The sequence below is a fragment of the Pelobates fuscus genome, chromosome 3 (assembly GCF_036172605.1).
Source record: "Pelobates fuscus isolate aPelFus1 chromosome 3, aPelFus1.pri, whole genome shotgun sequence".
Lineage (NCBI taxonomy): Eukaryota > Metazoa > Chordata > Amphibia > Anura > Pelobatidae > Pelobates > Pelobates fuscus.
Genome location: NC_086319.1, coordinates 148570962 through 148593051, shown reverse-complemented (window position 1 = coordinate 148593051; position 22090 = coordinate 148570962).

The window sequence follows — 22090 nt, the reverse complement described above, 5'->3', positions numbered from 1 at the left end:
TCTTATTTTATTCACCACCTTTAAATACCATCAGAGAGCACTGAGCATCTGCTGTTTTTATCTCCTTCTTCTCCTGAGAGTTGGACGAACCCCTTGGAGGACAAGCACCAATATATCCTGTAAGCGGGGATTATACCGCTATATGCCTACAAACCCTGAGCTGGCTATAGCTCACCTAAATGTGAGTGTAACAAACATATTTTTAATACTATCACACTAAGTGTATACACTCCGCACGATTAGTCCTTTTACTTTGTGTTTTCCATATCACGAGACGGTGGGAACTACTACAACAAAAGAACCTACCCCCACAGCGGAATTAAGTGACTATACCTATCTTATCTCCAGACATTTATTGGAACTATTCTGTATTTTATATATTTTTTATATTTTTATATTTTGATACTTTTATTTTTTATTTTATTTTATTTTTGGCGCAACCTTTTTTCTCTCTTTACAGTCATACACACAGACACACAGGCAGACAGTCATACACACACACACACACACACACACACACAGGCAGTCATGCACACAGACACACAGGCAGACAGTCACACACACACACACAGGCAGACAATCATACACACAGACACAGGCAGACAGTCACACACACACAGACACACAGGCAGACAGTCATACACACACACACACACACACACACACACAGGCAGTCATGCACACAGACACACAGGCAGACAGTCACACACACACACACACACAGGCAGTCATGCACACAGACACATAGGCAGACAGTCACACACACACACACACACACACACACAAGGCAGTCATGCACAAAGACACATAGGCAGACAGTCACACACACACACACAGGCAAACAATCAAACACACACACACAGGCAGACAGTCACACACACACAGACACACAGGCAGACAGTCACACTCACACTGACAATCCACAGTTACCTGTGGAGTTCATTGTGGAGGCAGTGCAGCTCCTGGAGACTGTTTGGTGGGGAAGCAGGGACTCCTTCCTGCTTCCCCATGCAGCAGTTTTCCGGCGCTTTTAGCTCCGCCCCCTGCCACATGGGAAGCTCCGCCCCGTCGCACGGGAAGCTCCGCCCCACCACATTTTTTTTTCCGGCCGGCCATGTGTGAGCTGTGTCGGCCGCAGGGCGCCCCCTGCTCCATGGCGCCCTGTGCGGCCGCACAGTTAGCACACTCCTAAGGCCGGCCCTGGTGGTGGTGGTGGGTAGCAAAAGCAGTTGGAAGGAAAAAAAAGACTCTTGAAGCCTAACTGCTTATGGCGGTGGTGGTAGGGTGAAGGGGAAAAAACTATTTTAAAGTCTACCTGCACATGGCGGTGGTGGTGGGTAGGGAAAGCACAAGGAAAAAAATAATGTTTTTCTTTCTTCCATGTGGTTTTGCTATCGCCCACCATCATGCCATCATGGGTAGCTTGTCTTTTTATTTGTTTAAAGCCTAACTGCTGGTGGTAGGGAAGAAAAATTATTATTCTTTCCTCCATGTGAGTTCACTATTACCACATTTAGATTTTACAAATCATTTATTTTTCCTTAATGTGCTTTCACTACCCACACCACCACCTTGAGCAGCAACGCTTTAAAAGTATTTTTGTTGTCCTCCATGTGCTTTTGCTATGCACCCCTCCCTCCACCACCACAGGCAGCTAGACTATGATAAAAAAAGCTTTTACAGCCTTGCTGCACATGGTGGTGGTGGTAGGGAAGGTAAGTTTCTGAGAAACAGCAATCATTACATCTCAGGGTTAACTCCACCTCTAGTGGCTGTCTACCAGACAGCCACTAGAGGGACTTCAGGGTGCTTAGACGACTTTTTGTCATCTAAATGACCCTGGACGTCCTCAAACTATGCATGAGGAAATCCAGCATCACCATTATGCAATGTTTTCCTATGGGGAAATCCTAATCCAAGCGCGGCCATTGCCGTGCATGCGCATTAGGCCTCCCCTGCCAGCTGACGTCAGCGAGAGAAGAGCGTGGGCAGAGCCAGTCCCAGGGCCGAAGGACGTCGGCACTGGATTCAGGTAAGTGACTGAAGGGGTTTTAATCAGGTAAGTGACTGAAGGGGTGTGAGGGAGTGGGGTACTGTAGGAACCTATAGTGCCAGGAAAACGGCTTTGTTTTCCTGGCACTATAGAATACCTTTAAAGCCTAGCTGCACATGGTCTACTGTGCGGGTGTTCCACAATATTCCTGCATAGATGGTTCTTTCTGAACTGAGCAGTCCTTTTGGCTGCTCCCACTAAAACATATTTATAAAACTGGTACAATTTTGTGATCAGTGCTGCTTCTCATATGGACCAAAACCCTGGTCATCATATATTTGCCTTCCACAATCTTCTGATTTCAAAATCCTGGGCTGCCTCTCATTTGATGTGCTTCTCTCACTTGTTGACTATTGGTCACTGCCCCCTCCATTGGGTCCATTTAACTTGAGGTGGACATGCTTGATGGCTGACTGGGTGGCTGCCTGGCCTGGTTGGCTGGCGGCATTGATGGCTGGCTGACCTTTTTGGCTGACTGATCTGGTGAACTAGATGGCCTTGTGAATGACTGGTCTGGTGAATAACTTGCCTGGTGGCTTGGATGGCTGGCTGGCTTTTGCAAATGGCTGACCTGTATGACTGGACTGGTTGGACTGGATTGCTACGGGCCTTTCTTTGGCTGGCCTAGATTGGTGGCCTGTATGGCTGGCCTTTTTGGCTGGCTAGCTTGCTGGTGGCCTGGATGGCTGTCTGACCTGGTTGGCCTGAATGACCTGGTGAATGGTTGCCTTGGTGGAGTGGTGAATGGCAGACCTGGTGGCCTGTATGACTAGCTGGCCTGGTGATCTAGATGGCTGGCCTTTTTGGCTGGGTGGCTGATTGGCCTGAATGACTTATTGTCCTTTTTTTTTGGCTGGGTGGCCTGGTAAATGGCTGGCCTTGTGGCCTGTATGGCTAGCTGGCCTGGTGACCTAGATGGTAGGCGGTTTTGGCTGGGTGGCCTGGTGGCTGATTGTCCTAAATGACTGGATGGCCTTTTTTGGCTGGCTAGCTGACCTGGTATATGACTGACCTGGTGGCTGCATGACCTCGTGAATGGATGGCCTAGATGTCGGGCAGTCTGACTAAGTGGTGTTACTACTAACTTACTGGCTCTGCCTTAATATTTTTTTTCCAGTTTAATCTGGCAATATGTATAGAACTTTTTAATTGTCTATTTTTTTCAATCCTATGATTGGTTTTGAGTTCTTAACTGACATACTGAAGTCGCGAGACCAGCATTTAAATATTGCTTTTGGCAAATGACATGCAGTTGTTGTTGTTTGTCACTAATTGCATAATGGTAATGGATGTATATTGCATGCCGATAGTCATTATGGGATCAATATTTTAATATTTCTTTTTGCACATGTTTATGTATTACGCTGACTTTACTTGTCTGCTATAGCAAATGTTAATTATTATTTATAAATATGCAAGCTCAATTAGTAAATAGTTAACTATTTTACTAATAACTATTATAAGGACAAATTACTAGTTCACTTGATTACCAATATTGAGTCAAAAGTAAAAAAATATATTGTTACACATTATAACGGGTTCCATTGATTCATTTTTCATTAAATATAATTTTTAATCAAATATAGTAAAATTGATGTACATATAAATAGTGCATTTTCAGTGGTGAAATTGGCATTATATTTTGTAATTTTGAAAGTTAAGGTATAACCATATTAACACTTCAGCAAGCCTTTGCTGGAGCAGTTCTGTGTCAACATTGGCCACTACACTAACCCATGCCCATCCATCATTATTGTACCCATTACATTATAGGTTCCCAAGTTATTTCCCTGGAGGTAGACATATATTAACACCGTTAATACACATGTGCTATATTACAAATAGTTTAAACATGTTACGATATAATAATATACAAATTTAGATATATATTTTTATTATATACATATGTATAAATGTATATACACTGCTGTTATAGAACAACTAGCCATCTACAGAACAAAATATTATTTGTTTTCTGTCAGAAACAACTGGAAAATTTGCAATAAGAGTTTTCCAGTATACAAAATGACAGCAAATGTCTTTCACTAGACAATTCTAAAGGTATCACTGAATTAGGCCCTAGGCTAGGCAGCTGGTAGATGCATGCTTTTGTTTATCCTTGCTGGGTGATGTAGCCTTTAGGGCAGCATAGAAACAATTGCTACTATCAGGTCAGCTGCTGGTCAAAATCAGAGGTAGAAAATACTTGAAGTTAAAATGCATCAGCCATATTTATTGTGCAGCTGGCACCTGCTACTGGTGAACAGCAGGAAGGTTAAAGGTCAGAGAGGCAGTTGCGACTAATTTATTGACAGCTGAAAGGGTATATAGATTAAAAGGCATTATTAATCTGTTTATTACTAAACAGTTAACTGTAATGATTTAACTGTAATGAATTTGTCATATTATTAATAACATATATATATATATATATATATATATATATATATATATATATATATATATATATATATATATATATATACACATTAACACATATATAGAGAGAGCTGGTTCCAGAAATATTTGGACACTAACACAATTTTTATAATTTTAGCTCTGTACATAACCACAATAGATTTGAAATGAAACAACAGAGGTGCAATTGAAATGCCGACTTTTAGTTTTATTCAAGGGGTTAAGCAAAAATATAGTATGAAACGTTTAGGAAATGCAACCATTTTCATACACAGTCCCATTATTTCAGGGGCTCGGATGAAATTGGACAAATTAACACAATCATAAATCAAATGTTTATTTTAATACTTTGTCGCAAATGCTTGACAGGCAATGACCGCTTGAAGCATGGCAGTGTTCAGTAATGATTGAACTCTGAGCAAGCATTTTCTTGGACCCCCTCACCCCCTAACTCCCTGGCATGCAATCACATCCTCCACCCCAACAAAGTGACAGAACTAATGTAGAGAGGGCCCTGGTGCAAGAAAAAATGTTGCCCATCGATCTAGAGCAAGAGTGGAAAAAAGATAGATACTCATCTACTGTTCAACCCCCACGATGCTATGCCAGCCAGGGATCTACCATTTGGCCATCCTTGCAGGGTTGTATTTGTGAACAGTGTTTGTGAATTTGAATGTAAGCATGGTTTTGTATAGAGTAGGTGTGTCCATGTAGGAGTGTATTTGTATGTACTGTTACCATTGGAATGCAGTGATGTACTTGTGTGTATTGTTTGAGCTTGAATGCAGGTATGTGTGTATTTGCATGTAGTGTTGGCTTTTAATTGCAGGTGTGCTTTTGTGTGTAGAGTTGCTGTTTGTATCTAATTTTGGTGTTTTATTACAGTGGCCTGTTTGTCTGTAATATTTGCATGCATAGCTGTGTATGGCTGTAATGTTGTCCAATGCAGATGCATATTTGTGTGTAGTATTGGTGTTTGAGTGAAGAGATGTGCTTGTATATACTTTTGGAGCTTGTATTCAGAGGTGTGTTTGTATGTAATATCTGTGTTTGCAGGTGTGTTTTTATGTTGTGTTTGATGCATGCATATACATACTAACACAGATATATATATATATATATATATATATATATATATATACATTAACACGCAGACACTCAGACACACACACACAGAGATACATACACATTGACACACAGATACATACAGTGATACACCAACTGGCACATACACACAAAGATACACACTTACACACTGACACCGATATGTACACATAACATGACAGAGGGGGGTAGAAGTGAGTGGAGAGTGCATTTACATCTTACCCTGTCTGGAGAATACAGAGGGACTAGAGAGGGAGTGAGCGAAACGGATAATGCGGCTGAATCTAAGGTTTGACACCTTATCTACCTGGCTGAGACTGCAGTTGGCATAAGGACTGAGGGAGCATGTGGTGTGGACATTCCAGACAGTGGCATTACTACTAAGACAGTAGGTAACAAAGTAAAGCTTTTGAGTAAATGATATGGATGTACCCAGGATTACATTTTGTGTGAGAATGAAACACGTAATTTTAGTTTGTGTTGCTCTAGGATACACCAACTTTTATACAGGTCACAGATGACCAATTGCATGATACTATCTGCTCATCAGTGGTAATTACTGTCATTCAAAGACAAATACAGTCCCACCATACACAGCCAGCCCTTAAACCATCAAACACAAGCAGTCCCCATCACACATTGACAGCACAAAATGATCACACACATTCTCATCACACACAGCTAGCCCAATGCTAACACAGTTTCCATCAGATGTACACAGCTCAATAACATCAAACACAGGAATAGTATTCCTATCACACACAGACAATATCATACAATACATGCAGTCAGCCAAATATATCACACAAACTGTAGCCATTACACTGAGACAGCCCAATACAAAGTCCCCATTACACCCAGACACCCCAATACATCACATGCAGTCCCCACTATACTCAGACAGCCTGACTTCATCGGTCCCAACAAAAAAGACTCCTGTTTGTGATAGGGTGCAGGGTGGACCACCCTGGGGCTGCTGTGGGATGCAACCTTTAAGAATTTGATACAGCTCCTTGCCAAAGGTGCTGGAGACCCTAAGTATACCTCTAAGAACGTGCCTGGCTTTATTAGTTTTTTGGGGGCAAAGTCTAATCTGGCCTTTCTATTCTTGAGGCCTATGAATTGTTTGCACCTTGTGGTGAACCCTCTGTATTTGCCCTTGTGAAATCTTCCCTTTATGGACTTGGATAATTATATGCCTACCTCCTGGAGTGTGTTCTTCACTTGACTGGATGTTGTGAAGGAGTTTTTATTTAAAGGAACACTATAGTCACCTAAATTACTTTAGCTAAATAAAGCAGTTTTAGTGTATAGATCATTCCACTGCAATTTCACTGCTCAATTACCTGTCATTTAGGAGTTAAATCACTTTGTTTCTGTTTATACAGCCCTAGCCACACCTCCCCTGGCTATGATTGACAGTGCCTGCATGAAAAAAAAAAAAGCCTAAATAGGGCTCTCTTTACAGGAAGTGTTTATAGAAGGCTGTGCAAGTCACATGCAGGGAGGTGTGACTAGGGTTCATAAACAAAGGGATTTAACTCCTAAATGGCAGAGGATTGGGCAGTGAGGCTGCAGGGACATGTTCTATACACCAAAACTGCTTCATTAAGCTAAAGTTGTTCAGATGACTATAGTGTCCCTTTAACATGGAAAGGATCATATGATAATTCACCACTGTTGTTTTACATGGACTTCAAGGCCTTTTTTGTGTTGCAGAGCTCACCAGTGTGTTTTTTTTCTCAAAATGTACCAAACTGTTTATTGACCACTCCTAACGTTCCTGCTATCTCTCTGAGAGATTTTTGTTTTTGCAGCCTGTTTCACTTGCATTGAGATCTCTTTTGGCTGCATGTTGTGGTTTCACAGCAACAGCTTCCAAGTGTGAATACCACACCTGGAATCAACTCAAGAACTTTTACCTCTTATTGAAGAAGAAATGATGAAGGAATTGCCCACGTATGTCCATTAAACTTTTGAGTCAACTCTCCAATTGCTTTTGTTCCTTTGAAAAAGAGGTGGCCAATAAAGAGCTGTAAAAAACTCTTCTTACAATTTGGATGTGAATACCCTCAAATTAAATCTGAGAGCCTGCACTTTAAGCCTATATTCATTATTTAACTGTAACTTGAATTTATTTTGGCAAACAAAACTTGTGTGAGTGTCCAAATATTTCCAGACCTAACTGTATATGTAGGTATGCACACACACACACACACATATATATATATATATATATATATATATATATATATATATATATATATAGTAAAAACCAAAGAAAAACATGTTACTTGCGCTCTCTCCTTTATCCCTATGTATTTTTAAAACAAATGGAGGTCTTTTATTTACCTCCAATGGCCATGAGAGTTAGGACCCACCTAGGGGGGTCTGCCTTGATGTGGCAGGTGGGCTCAACCTCTCATGGCCATTGGAGGTAACTAAAAGACCTCCATTTGTTTTAAAAATACATAGGGATAAAGGAGAGAGTGCAAGTAACATGTTTTTCTTTGGTTTTTACTATGTATTGAGGCTGATGTGTACTGTAGTCATTGCAGCCGCCCAGTAGTGATGGGAGTTGAGCGCAGGACTTTTCTTTCTGCATATATATATATATAACGCAGCTCTATTTGCTATGTACTATTCGAATACTTTTCTGTCCCTTTTGAATATATTCACTGGTCTGATTCTACATCTATTCATACCTGGACATATTTATTATGCCAGACGTCTATTATCGGTTCAGCACGAAAATCGGGCACTGTCCATCTTCTTTGATTTTCTTTGATCTCTCCATTCTGTCAGTTGCTTAAGGCTTTATAATTATTTGTTTTTATGGCATGGGTACATACCATGCATATACTACTGGATGTTATACTGCATAGCTAGATATAGCCACTTGCAGATACTGTGGTTATTATGTATTTCACTCATTAGATTCTTTTTTCCTCACCACTTTTCGATGTTCTTCCACACACTCACATGCTCCACACTCTTAACAGTAGTCTTAGCTTAGCGTCTTCTCTTTCACACATTCTCTCACTCACTTTTCTGGTCTTTATTAGTTTCACCATTTAGTCACACCCTCACTGCTATCTATATATGCATATAGGACCCCTCAGAATCACTCTTCACGGGCTTGTTCACTCATTTAGATTTTATTTTTTGCTTTCATCACGTTTTGTCTTCATATACACATTATATACTTCACTTCTTATTTATTTTATCTTTTCTATCACTCTTCTTATGAGGGTCTTTACACCTCTCATTCTCATGCTTCACACATCTCGGACTTTTTTCATTCTTTCCCTTCAGACATACATCATTCTGCCTCCTGCAACCATCAATAATCATATGGCTAGTCAGTACTTATATATTACACATTTCTACAGTAACTTCCAGTTTTATTAGCAGTTTAGTTTTTTGTCCATATTCCTCTTAATACTGTCTCTTCACTATCAGCACGTATGGGTGTTCACGGACCGTCTCCTAGGTTACTCAGACGCACTTTCACGACCTCTTCCGGTCGCACTTCTGTGACGTCACCATTCCTCGACAGGATCACCACGGCACCGTCTGTTACTACACATCAGCGTCCACACATGGCTTGGGGATACACAGCTTTCTCAGGTTAGTGATTACTGTCTTATTGGTTAGGTTATATAATGTCACTGTTGCACTTGTTTTAATATCTTGATAAAGACCTTAGGGTCGAAACGTTGATTTTCTTCACCGAATAAATAATTTTGTATAAAGACCTCTGGAGTGCTCTATCTACTTCCTACATATATATCCACGCTCTGCAGCACCGAGGCTTTTTTGCATTTGAATCCATTTTAAGGTAGAGTGCCAGACTTTGAATATTGTATTTATATTTACTCAGTGTATGGCGATATACTATCTGTGCACCTCCATAGGAACTTAATTAATGTTCCACGAATTGAAGGATTATTTACATGGTATACACTTCCTGATTAAGTGTCTCCACAGCCTTAGTTATTTAAAGGAATATGGAAGATTTTTTGCTAAGGGCTGGAGCCCTATCTGAGATTGCAGAAACCCTGCAACTGAACGAACAGGATGCAGATCAAATACTTTGGCCTAATACTACTACAGAATTGATGCACACAGACTCCATCAGGGATCTATATAATGATTTGACTAAATTAAAGCGACGTGAGACAGACTTGGACCTACATGGTGTCTTCATCTCCGATTATTATCGGGCCAAACGGATCCCCAGAGGATTTAGGGTCCGCAATTCTCCCACGATCGGACGCCAGAATCCTGAATTTTGCAAGAAGTGGATAGGAATCTCGAATAAATGTTCATTAGATTGGATGCTGATAGTGGTGGAGGAAGTAAGGAATGAACTAATTTTCACCAAAGACTCCATTAACAAATTTGAGATATTACATACATCTACGTTGACGGCCGCAACCTCCACGCAATACATGGTGAAACTTCAAGATGAGATCACGAGATACAGGAATGATCTAATCAGATTTAAAAAACAAAAACTTGAACGGGTTAACTTTGATTATACCCATCATCAGGTCTATCATTGGCTGTGTGGAGAGCGACGCAAACCGAATTTTCCAAGATATAAACAGAAGGTTCGCAAACCTCAATTTTTGTCCATAGATACTAGTTCTGCAGAATCCACATCTGAAACTGAAGGAACGGGAGTGTCCCAGGATATCCCAGTGATGCCACCCAGAAAATCCACACGACCTCCTTTTTTTCCTCAGGACCAACACTCCAACGATCCACCAGGATTCAATACAAGAGGGCGCAAAGACCTAAGAGACCCAAAGTCAGCAGACGAGGAAAGAGGGGCAAGATATACAGGCACTCGCCCAAGAACCTTGAACAGGAAGATGTAACTCCTATTTTTAACCTATCCTCTAAGACCCTTAGTTCTGAACATATCAAAGTCCTGTCCAAAGGCCTCACATTTGTCCCGACTCCCAAGTTGGATATGTTAAAAACAGACATAGATCTATACAAGTTGGAGCGCACCTTGAATCTACAAACATTTACACAACATCCCTATCCGCAATCTAAGAATCAGCTTCGACTGAAAAGTACATGGGAACCAAAAACGTCCCACCCCTCCATCAAATGCTTCTCTAGTTTAGTGAAGAAGGACACACACCAAATATTTTCTGAGTCCAAGTCTGGTCCCCACAATCTCACAATGAAGGAACATAAGGCACTTGAGGACCTTGCTAATGACAAAAACATCACCATCAGACCGGCCGACAAAGGCGGAGCAATCGTTATACAGAACTACGAATCCAACGCACGGAAATACTTAGACAATTATCGGACACGACCACGTACAAGAAAATTGCGTTTGACCCCACTAAGACCATAACACAGAAACTGCAAGTACTGGTTAACAGTGGTGTCACGGCCGGCTGGCTTGACGATACAACTGCTAATTACTTGATGGATTTACATCCTAAAATTCCCCTACTGTATACCTTACCAAAGGTTCATAAAGATGCTCACAATCCTCCCGGACGCCCCATCGTCTCTGCCAAACGCGGGATATTGGAACCGTTGGCTAAATTTATCGATCATCACTGTAAAACACCCACGCTATCAATACCTACGGGCCTCAAAGACACACAAGATCTTCTCTCACAACTCAAACGTATCACTCTCCCGGAGGGTCCCATCACTCTGGCAACTGTAGATGTAAAAAATTTATACACGATTATACCTCATTCTGAGGGGGTGGATGCCATGAGACAGGTACTCGTTCAATCTGATCAATACAATGGACCTCCCATTGAGTTTCTTCTGGAATGTCTTGAGTTTACGTTAAGTAACAATTATTTTCGTTTTGAGAAGTCTTTTTACATCCAACAAACGGGGACCGCGATGGGATCAGCCATAGCTCCGAACTATGCTAATAGTTACATGTACTCGTATGAACAGAAATACATCCTGTCGAGATACCAGTCCAACCTCATATTATACCTGAGATATGTGGATGATATCCTCATGTTATGGGCAGGTCCTCCTTCATCTTTTGAAACTATGATCCACGAGCTTAATATGATCAATTCCCCGGTGCGTTTTAGCCACTGCTGCCATACTGAGAGGATTCAATTCTTAGATGTGGAAATCTACCGCTCCCACCACTCTATTGGCTATACCTTATTTAAGAAAAGCTCGGACCGCAACACGTTCCTTCATGACACTAGTTTCCATCCTGGAGCACTTAAAAGATCATTGCCGATCTCACAGTTCCTCAGAGTTTTAAGGAACAATTCAGACCCAAATAATACCAGAACACAGATCTCTTCGATGCAACAAGCATTTTTGAAAAGGGGATATTCATATCCAACACTGAAACGCTCCCTGGACAGAGCGCTGGCAATCCACAATAAGTCAGATGTACGACCTATGACACTGTCCAATAAACCCAGGATTGTCACACTACCTCTGTTATACCACACGGCCAGTGACCAAATGGCTAGGTCCATCCGCAGGAGATGGGACTTGCTGTCTTCCGACCCCACACTACAATCTGCCTTTTCTCACCCTCCCCTTATCGCTTTCAAACGGAATCGGAACCTTAGAGATATTTTGGTTAAAAGTGATCGCCCTGAACAGTATGAGACGCCGAAAATTCACAACAAAACAGGTTGCTTTAAATGCACCAACTGTGTTACTTGTGGCCATATGCTCACAGGCTCCTCATTCGCCCACCCACACTCAGGGAAGCGTTATCCCATCAAACACTACATCACTTGCCTCACCACCCACGTAGTTTATTTAATATCTTGTCCCTGCGGACTATACTACGTGGGGAAAACTGATCTTACAGTACGGGACAGAATGCGAGGACATCGCTCAGGCATCATGACTGCGTTCAGGGACAGCAAGACAGACAAACCGGTGGCCAAGCACTTCTTGGAGATGAACCACCGGCTACCCACTCTCAAATTTATGGCCATCGATCATATCCCCCCCCTCTCTAGAGGGGGTGATCGTTCTAGGATCCTGCTCCAACGGGAGACATACTGGATTAAGACACTGGACACTGTACACCCCAGGGGCCTTAATGAATATGTCTCTTTCAACGCTTTTTTGGACACTCGTTGAATACGTTTTGAATATATATTTTTCGAATTTTTTCATATAGATTTGGAATACTTTTCCAAGTGATTTGTAATTATGTCTTCTCTATTTGCTATGTACTATTTCGAATACTTTTCTGTCCCTTTTGAATATATTCACTGGTCTGATTCTACATCTATTCATACCTGGACATATTTATTATGCCAGACGTCTATTATCGGTTCAGCACGAAAATCGGGCACTGTCCATCTTCTTTGATTTTCTTTGATCTCTCCATTCTGTCAGTTGCTTAAGGCTTTATAATTATTTGTTTTTATGGCATGGGTACATACCATGCATATACTACTGGATGTTATACTGCATAGCTAGATATAGCCACTTGCAGATACTGTGGTTATTATGTATTTCACTCATTAGATTCTTTTTTCCTCACCACTTTTCGATGTTCTTCCACACACTCACATGCTCCACACTCTTAACAGTAGTCTTAGCTTAGCGTCTTCTCTTTCACACATTCTCTCACTCACTTTTCTGGTCTTTATTAGTTTCACCATTTAGTCACACCCTCACTGCTATCTATATATGCATATAGGACCCCTCAGAATCACTCTTCACGGGCTTGTTCACTCATTTAGATTTTATTTTTTGCTTTCATCACGTTTTGTCTTCATATACACATTATATACTTCACTTCTTATTTATTTTATCTTTTCTATCACTCTTCTTATGAGGGTCTATACACCTCTCATTCTCATGCTTCACACATCTCGGACTTTTTTCATTCTTTCCCTTCAGACATACATCATTCTGCCTCCTGCAACCATCAATAATCATATGGCTAGTCAGTACTTATATATTACACATTTCTACAGTAACTTCCAGTTTTATTAGCAGTTTAGTTTTTTGTCCATATTCCTCTTAATACTGTCTCTTCACTATCAGCATGTATGGGTGTTCACGGACCGTCTCCTTGGTTACTCAGACGCACTTTCACGACCTCTTCCGGTCGCACTTCTGTGACGTCACCATTCCTCGACAGGATCACCACGGCACCGTCTGTTACTACACATCAGCGTCCACACATGGCTTGGGGATACACAGCTTTCTCAGGTTAGTGATTACTGTCTTATTGGTTAGGTTATATAATGTCACTGTTGCACTTGTTTTAATATCTTGATAAAGACCTTAGGGTCGAAACGTTGATTTTCTTCACCGAATAAATAATTTTGTATAAAGACCTCTGGAGTGCTCTATCTACTTCCTACATATATATCCACGCTCTGCAGCACCGAGGCTTTTTTGCATTTGAATCCATTTTAAGGTAGAGTGCCAGACTTTGAATATTGTATTTATATATATATATACATATATATATATATACATATATATATATATATACATATATATATACATACATATATATACATATACATATACATATATACATATACATATATACATATATATATACATATATATATATACATATATATATATACACATATATATATACATATATATATATATATATATATATATATATATATATATATATATATATATATACATATACATATACATATACATATACATATACATATACATATACATATACATATACATATACATATATATATACATATATATATATACAGGCCCGGACTGGCCATCGGGCACACCGGGCAAATGCCCGGTGGGCCGCGGTGGCCGTGGGGCCGAGGCCGGCAGGGGAAGTCCCAGGATCTCCCCTGCCGGTCTATGCAGGGCCGGCACCATCCGAGCGCCGGCCCCGCTGTATTCCATGACGGGCCGGTGGGGAGATCAAAGCTCTCCCTCACCGGCCCACTTGGACAGACCTGCGGCACATGCGGCTGGGGAGGGAGAGGACCCGGCGGAGCTCTATCTTGCAGCTCCGCCGGGTTCCTCTCGCGAGATCCGGTGCGTCAACGACCGGATCTCGCGAGAGTGAACTCTAGCCCGCAAGCTAGAGTTCACTTACCACTGGACCACCAGGGATTCTGTTGTGTGATTCTCCCGGTCCCCCCCCCCTCTCTCTCCCAGGTACCAGCTTGCCGGTCCCCCCCTCCCAGGCTAAAGGTAAGAAGGGAGGGGGGGACATAATGCCTACTTTTTTTTTTTTCACACAACACAGCCCTCTCACGCCCATCACACACAGCACACACAGCCCTTTAACACACAGCCCTCTCACACCCATCACACACAGCACACACAGCCCTTTAACACACAGCCCTCTCACACCCATCACACACAGCACACACAGCCCTTTAACACACAGCACACACAGCCCTTTAACACACAGCCCTCTCACACACATCACACACAGCACACACAGCCCTTTAACACACAGCCCTCTCACACCCATCACACACAGCACACACAGCCCTTTAACACACAGCACACACAGCCCTTTAACACACAGCCCTCTCACACCCATCACACACAGCACACACAGCCCTTTAACACACAGCACACACAGCCCTTTAACACACAGCCCTCTCACACCCATCACACACAGCACACACAGCCCTTTAACACACAGCACAAACAGCCCTTTAACACACAGCACACACAGCCCTTTAACACACAGCCCTCTCACACCCATCACACACAGCACACACAGCCCTTTAACACACAGCACTCTCACACCCATCACACACAGCACACGGAGCCCTTTAACACACAGCACTCTCACACCCATCACACACAGCACTTTCACACACAGCACTCTCACACCCATCACACACAGCACTTTCACACAAGACAGCACTTTCACACACATCACACACAGCACTTTCACACGACGCAGCACTTTCACACAACACAGCACTTTCACACAACGCAGCACTCTCACACCCATCACACATAGCACTCTCACACACATCACACACAGCCCTCTCACACTCAGCCCTCTCACACCCATCACACACAGCACTTTCACACAACACAGCACTCTCACACACATCACAAACAGCACTTTCACACAACACAGCACTTTCACACAGCACAGCACTCTCACACACATCACACACAGCACTTTCACACACAGCCCTCTCACACACATCACACACAGCACTCTCACACCCATCACACACAGCACCCTTACACACATCACACACATCACCCTCACACACATAATAAACAGCACCCTCACACACAGCAGCCACACACACATCACACACAGCACCCCTCAAACACAGCATCCATCACATACACACTACATCCCTCACAGACACCCACTGCACCCCTCACACATACACACTGCGCCAAACACACACACACAATACTTCCGAACATATTTATATATATATATATATATATATATATATATTTTTTTTTTTTTTTTACACAACAGCACCCCTCACGCACATACTGCACTCCTAAACACATTACGTTCCACACACACACTAGATCCCTTACCCAACTCTGGATCATATACACACGCTGAGTTGTTACGTGACACCTGGCACTACCACGCAAAACATGAGGGGGAGGAGTATATATACATACACACACATACCAACTCTCCCGGACGGCTTCCGGGTGCCCAGAAGTTCTATATAATATCCCGGGAACCAACTTTGTTTGAGAGTAAGAGTTAAATGGTAATTTCTAATTAGAAATGACCACTGAACTGTATGTTACTATAAAAAAAAAATGTTTACCGGCATATTACGGTGCAGCTCCATAAGGGAACCACACTCACTATCCCATGAGGGAGCTCCTTCCTCTCATGTGGATACACATACACACATACACACACACATCCTAACTCCCGGACGTCCACGTGTTCTATATAATATCCCGGTAACAAACTTTTTTTGAGAGTAGGAGTTAAATGGTAATTTCTAATATATATATATATAGTGAGGGGGGAAAGTATTTAATCCCCTGCTGATTTAGAATGTTTGTCCACTGACAAAGAAATGATCAGTCTAGAATTTTATAACATGACAGGAGGCTTCATATTTGCTTAAGTCTCTCTTTACTAGAACTCCACAGCAGCACAGAAAAAACAACCAATCAGAAAAAAGTTAGGTACTATAAAACTCCCCTCCCCATGCATCATTTCCTCTTTCTTTGCTGCTCCGCAGACAGTACAGGCCAGAGTACCACTGCCTCCTGCTTCTAGTGGGTGGCTTTGGGTTTTATTATGATTTATTAGGATTTATATTTGTATTAGGATAGTATATTTACTTATTTTGTTATACTGTACTTATTTATTTAGTATCATATGTTTTCTACTTAAATATATATTATATATTTATATGTTATATATTTTGTGTTTAGTTATATTTTTCTGATATATATTTACTTCTTACTGCTTAGGTAGGTTATGTATATTGTATTTAGATATATTTATTATGTTATTGGGACTCCAAGCTTTTGATTTTTGCTTCCCCTGTCTTCTTGGGGATTCCTTTCTTTTTATGTGGTGGTTTTAGGGGGGTTCTTGGGGATTCCTTTCAGACTGCTTTCCACCCACCCCCCACCCCTCGCTACCCCACTCTCTTTGTCCCGCCATTACTATCCGCGGGCTTCATGCGTTGTATTGAGGTTTCAGGAGACTAGCCTCTGGCTGCCTCCTGATTTCCCTGAACCCCTTTGTGACTCTACCGGCAACCGAGGTACTCGTGGTCGGACGCGAGTACCCGGCAGCCGCTCCGCTCACCCACGTGGCCGCCCCGCTTGCCACATGGCCGCCCGCCGCGCTCAACTTCTTCTAAGAGCTGTGGGCGGCCGACCGGGTGAAGGAGAGTGCGCCTACTCGCGGCCCCTCCTCCATCCACGGTGGTCGGATTTCGGCTATTGTTGCTCTGTTGGGATTCCCCGGCGGATTTCTACAGGTTTGCCATAGTTTTTCTTCAGATGTGACTATAAGTTTTTCTTACAGTGTATATCTCACAGATTACTGTGAGTCTTATGACATTTTACATATCAGATTTCTGAGTTTCTATGACATGAGTTTTATTGGCATATTATATCTAAGATTGCTGTGAGTTTTATTGGCAAAATATATCTAAGATTGCTGTGAATTTTGCTGACAAGTGTATATCACAGATTACTGTGATTTTGCTGACAGTGTATGTCGCAGATTGCTGTGAGTTTGCTGACAGTGTATATCACAGATTGCTGTGAGTTTTGCTGCCAGTGTATATCACACAATGCTGTGCGTTTTGCTGACAGTGTATATCTCAGATTTCTGTGAGTTCTACTTACAGTGTATATCACAGATTACTGTGAGTTTGCTGTCAGTGTATATCACAGGTTGCTGAGAGTTTTGCGGACAGTGTATTTCACAGATTTCTGTGAGTTACAGGTATATATGAACTCAGTTATACAGGCTCTGTACAGGGTGTATACAGTGCCAGTTAGCTCTAGGATTCATATGCTTCTCAGTATATATTTTTCTGGTCCAGCTTTGAGGTCTCAGATGAGACTACTCTGGTATGAATTCTCTGTCCATGGCAAATTTATAAGCTAACAGACCTGGCTCTGACTCAAACTGGTAGGGGAGACCAGTCTACGCTGATACTTTACAATTTATCAGATTCTCCGGGGAATTCATTGAGTTGGCTATCGTTAGCCCTACTCCTGGAAGCGTCCATGGTTACAATACCCTTCAGGTGGTATGATGATGGTAATCTATAATAATGATAAGACATTTCAAACAGATCTGTGTGAGCATGGGCATACCAATTCACAGTTTAAGGAGAGTATTGCTCTGTGTATCTTACATTCATGGACATGATAGTCACTGGAACAACTTCCGCTTATACCCAATACAGCTGGAATACCACTATTTGCCTGCTGGGCATTTAGGGACTGCCAGTCCCGGTTCAGGTTATTCACACGGCATTACGCTGTCTAAAAGGGTTGGTGTCTAGGGGTCCTATGTCACAGGATGCTCTGAGGATCTACAATTCCTTTAGGGACCTCTACCCAAACTCAGAGGTCCCCATTACTCATTCAATACCCATTGTAACGGAATTGGATGGCGCTATATATAAATAACATAATAATAATAATAATAATAATAATAATATAATAATAATACACAACCCAGGATTGGCCTGCTATGTCTGTGCCCCATTGATTGGCCTGCTATGTCTGTGCCCCATTGATTGGCCTGCTATGTCTGTGCCCATTAGAACGGCCTGCTATGTCTGTGCCCATTTAAATGGCCTGCTATGTCTGTGCCCATTTAAATGGCCTGCTATGTCTGTGCCCCATTGATTGGCCTGCTATGTCTGTGACTATTTGAATGGCCTGCTATGTCTGTGCCTATTTGCTTGGCCAACTATTCTGTGTCCATTTGTTTGGCCTGCTGGGCTTGTGCCCTTCTGATGGTCCGGCTCTATTGGTGCCGAACCCCTTTTGGCCGCAGGCCTGGGGGAATATCACTGAGGAAAAGCCAGTGCCCACCAGTGACATGGAGATAGGCAGGTGTCCAGACAAGCACCATTGCCCTACTATCGAAGAGGACACCAGTATACGGCCATCTGAATATGGTGGGAAGGGTGAAGGCCCTAAACCTCATGCCTGAAGGGCAAGGTTTCTTATGAAGACCCCGGACACACATCCACGGTTTACGCCAGACTGGCGACGGCACATCTCCAAGTCTAGGGCAATGATGGGGAACCTATGGCACGCCGGGCCCTCTCTGTGGTCACGCGGCCATAAGTTCGCCATCAATGCAGAGTAGGCACCTGCCTGCCCAAAACGGCAGGTGCCTATTCTGCTTCCGGGTTGGGAGGCAGTCTGTGTGGAGCATCCACACAGCATCGCGAGGGAGGATAGGGGAGCTATTTCACAGATCCCTACCCCTGCCTCCCGACCCGGAAGCAGTACTTACCTTCCGGACCACCAGGGATGGCTGTGCACCCCCCCCACACAGCATCCCAACCCCCCCACACACAGCACCCCTACCCCAACACACACACACACAGCACCCCTACCCACACAGAGCACCCCTCCCACACACACACAGCACCCCTACCCCAACACACAGCCCTCCTACCCCCCACAGAGTACCCCTACCCACACACAGCACCCCTACCCCCAAGACACAGAGCACCCCTACCCCTAACACACACACAGCACCCCTACCCCAACACACACACACAGCACCATTACCCCCGCCCAGCACCCCTACCTCCCCTCACACACACACACACACAGCACCCCTCACACACACACAGCACTCTTACCCCCCCAGCCAAGCACCTTTGCCTCCGCCCAGCACCCGTACCTCCCCACACACACAGCACCCCTTTACACACACACAGCACCCCACACACACACACACACACAACACCCCAACACATAGTACCTCTACCCCCACAACACACACACAGCACCCCTACCCCCACACACACAGCACCCCAACACATTGCACCCCTACCCCCACAACACACACACAGCACCAATACCCCCACAACACACACACAGCACCCCTACCCCCAAACATACACACAGCACCCTTACCCCAACATACACACAGTACCCTTACTCCCAGCCAGCACCCATCACACATACACACAACACCCCTCACACACACAACACCCCTCAAACACAACACCCTTCACACACACACACACACAACACCCCTCACACACACACACAACACCCCTCACACACACACACAACACCCCTCAAACACACACACAACACCCCTCTCACACACAACACCCCTCACACACACACAACACCCCCCACCCCCCCACAACACCCCTCTCACACACACACAGCACCCCTCACACACACAGCACCACACACACAAACACAGCACCACACACACAAACACATACACTTCATCCCTCAATGCAGTATGTGTGTGTGTATTCAGCATATTCAGCAGTATGTGTGTGAGTATTCAGCAGTCTGTGTGTGTGTATTCAGCAGTCTCTGTGTGTACAGCTGTGTGTGTGTGTGTGTGTGTACAGCAGTCTGTGTGTGTGTTCAGCAGTATGTGTGTGTTCAGCAGTCTGTGTGTGTTCAGCAGTCTGTGTGTGTTCAGCAGTCTGTGTGTACTCAGCAGTGTATGTGTATTCAGCAGTGTATGTGTATTCAGCGGACTATGTGTATGTGTATTCAGCGGACTGTGTATAACTGGCAAAGGTACATACGGGGGTATTGCTGTACTCAGACAACATAGCTGAGCAACATATAAAGTATTATAAAGCCGTAGCACACATAAGGTTTGCAAAATATACAGTACAAACTCACTATGTGTCAAAAAGGCAGAAAAAAATGCTTTTTACCACTGCACTTGATACAAGCTAACGGAACAATTATCCCACGCTAAGGTTCAAAATATGCCATTTGAAATACCTTTGGGCGTCTTCTTTAAGAAATAGTATGCCTTTTTGGGGTAATTGGAAAAAGCAGCCTGCTTACATATTTAAAAATAGAATACGGACCCATTAAAACTCTCCATGTAAATTCACACTTAAAAACCTGAACTTATCACATCTCTTTCACAGCACTGTAACTTCACAAAATAGTGTCTAGGTCATATATTGGGCATATTGTTTTACTCAGAAGAAGTAACTGAGCATACTTAGGGGGAATTTATGACAGTGGCACTTATCAAATGTAAGAAATACCCAGCGAAAATGCAACATGTATGTAAAAAAAATTTTTTTTTTCTCACCACAAAATTTTAAATAAATTGGTGAAAACATGGTGGCAAGTTAAGGTATAATATATGCCTAATAACATACCCTTGGGTGTCTGCTTTCTCAAATGGAAGGCCTTTATGGGGTTATTTGAACAGTCAAATGGCTATAATGCCACAAATTCAGACAAATGACCATCTATGAAAATTCCAACTATAGAAACTGAAATAGCATGGTCTCCTATATGGCACTGTAGCTTCACAGAATAGGGGCAAAGGTATACAATGGGGGTATCGTTGTACTCAGCAGATGTAGCTGAACACAATATGGGGTTCTGTACAGGGATAGCACACACTAGATTTACGAAATACACATTACAAAAACCTTGTTATATGTGAATATGCCAAAATAGAGAAAAACACAATTTTACTCCAATATTTAGCAGAGATTGGCGGTGAAATGGCTACGCAAAAAGTGTCAAACTAACCTTAGGTAAATAGCCTGTGATGTCTACTTTATATAAATATATACTTTTGTGTGGCAATTTTGTTTCCTGTAATGGGTATTAAACTTCCAAGACAAACATACCAACTTCTAAAATTGTTTCACATTGACATTTTATTTTAGACCTTGTAGTTTGTGACCTGTAACTTTCAAAATAAACTGAAATCCTACACATATTATGTACTTTGTAAATCAAGACACATAAATGAATTGATTTTGAATTACTTTTCCTAAGCTGTACATATTATGCACACATTATTATTGCCAAAACGTG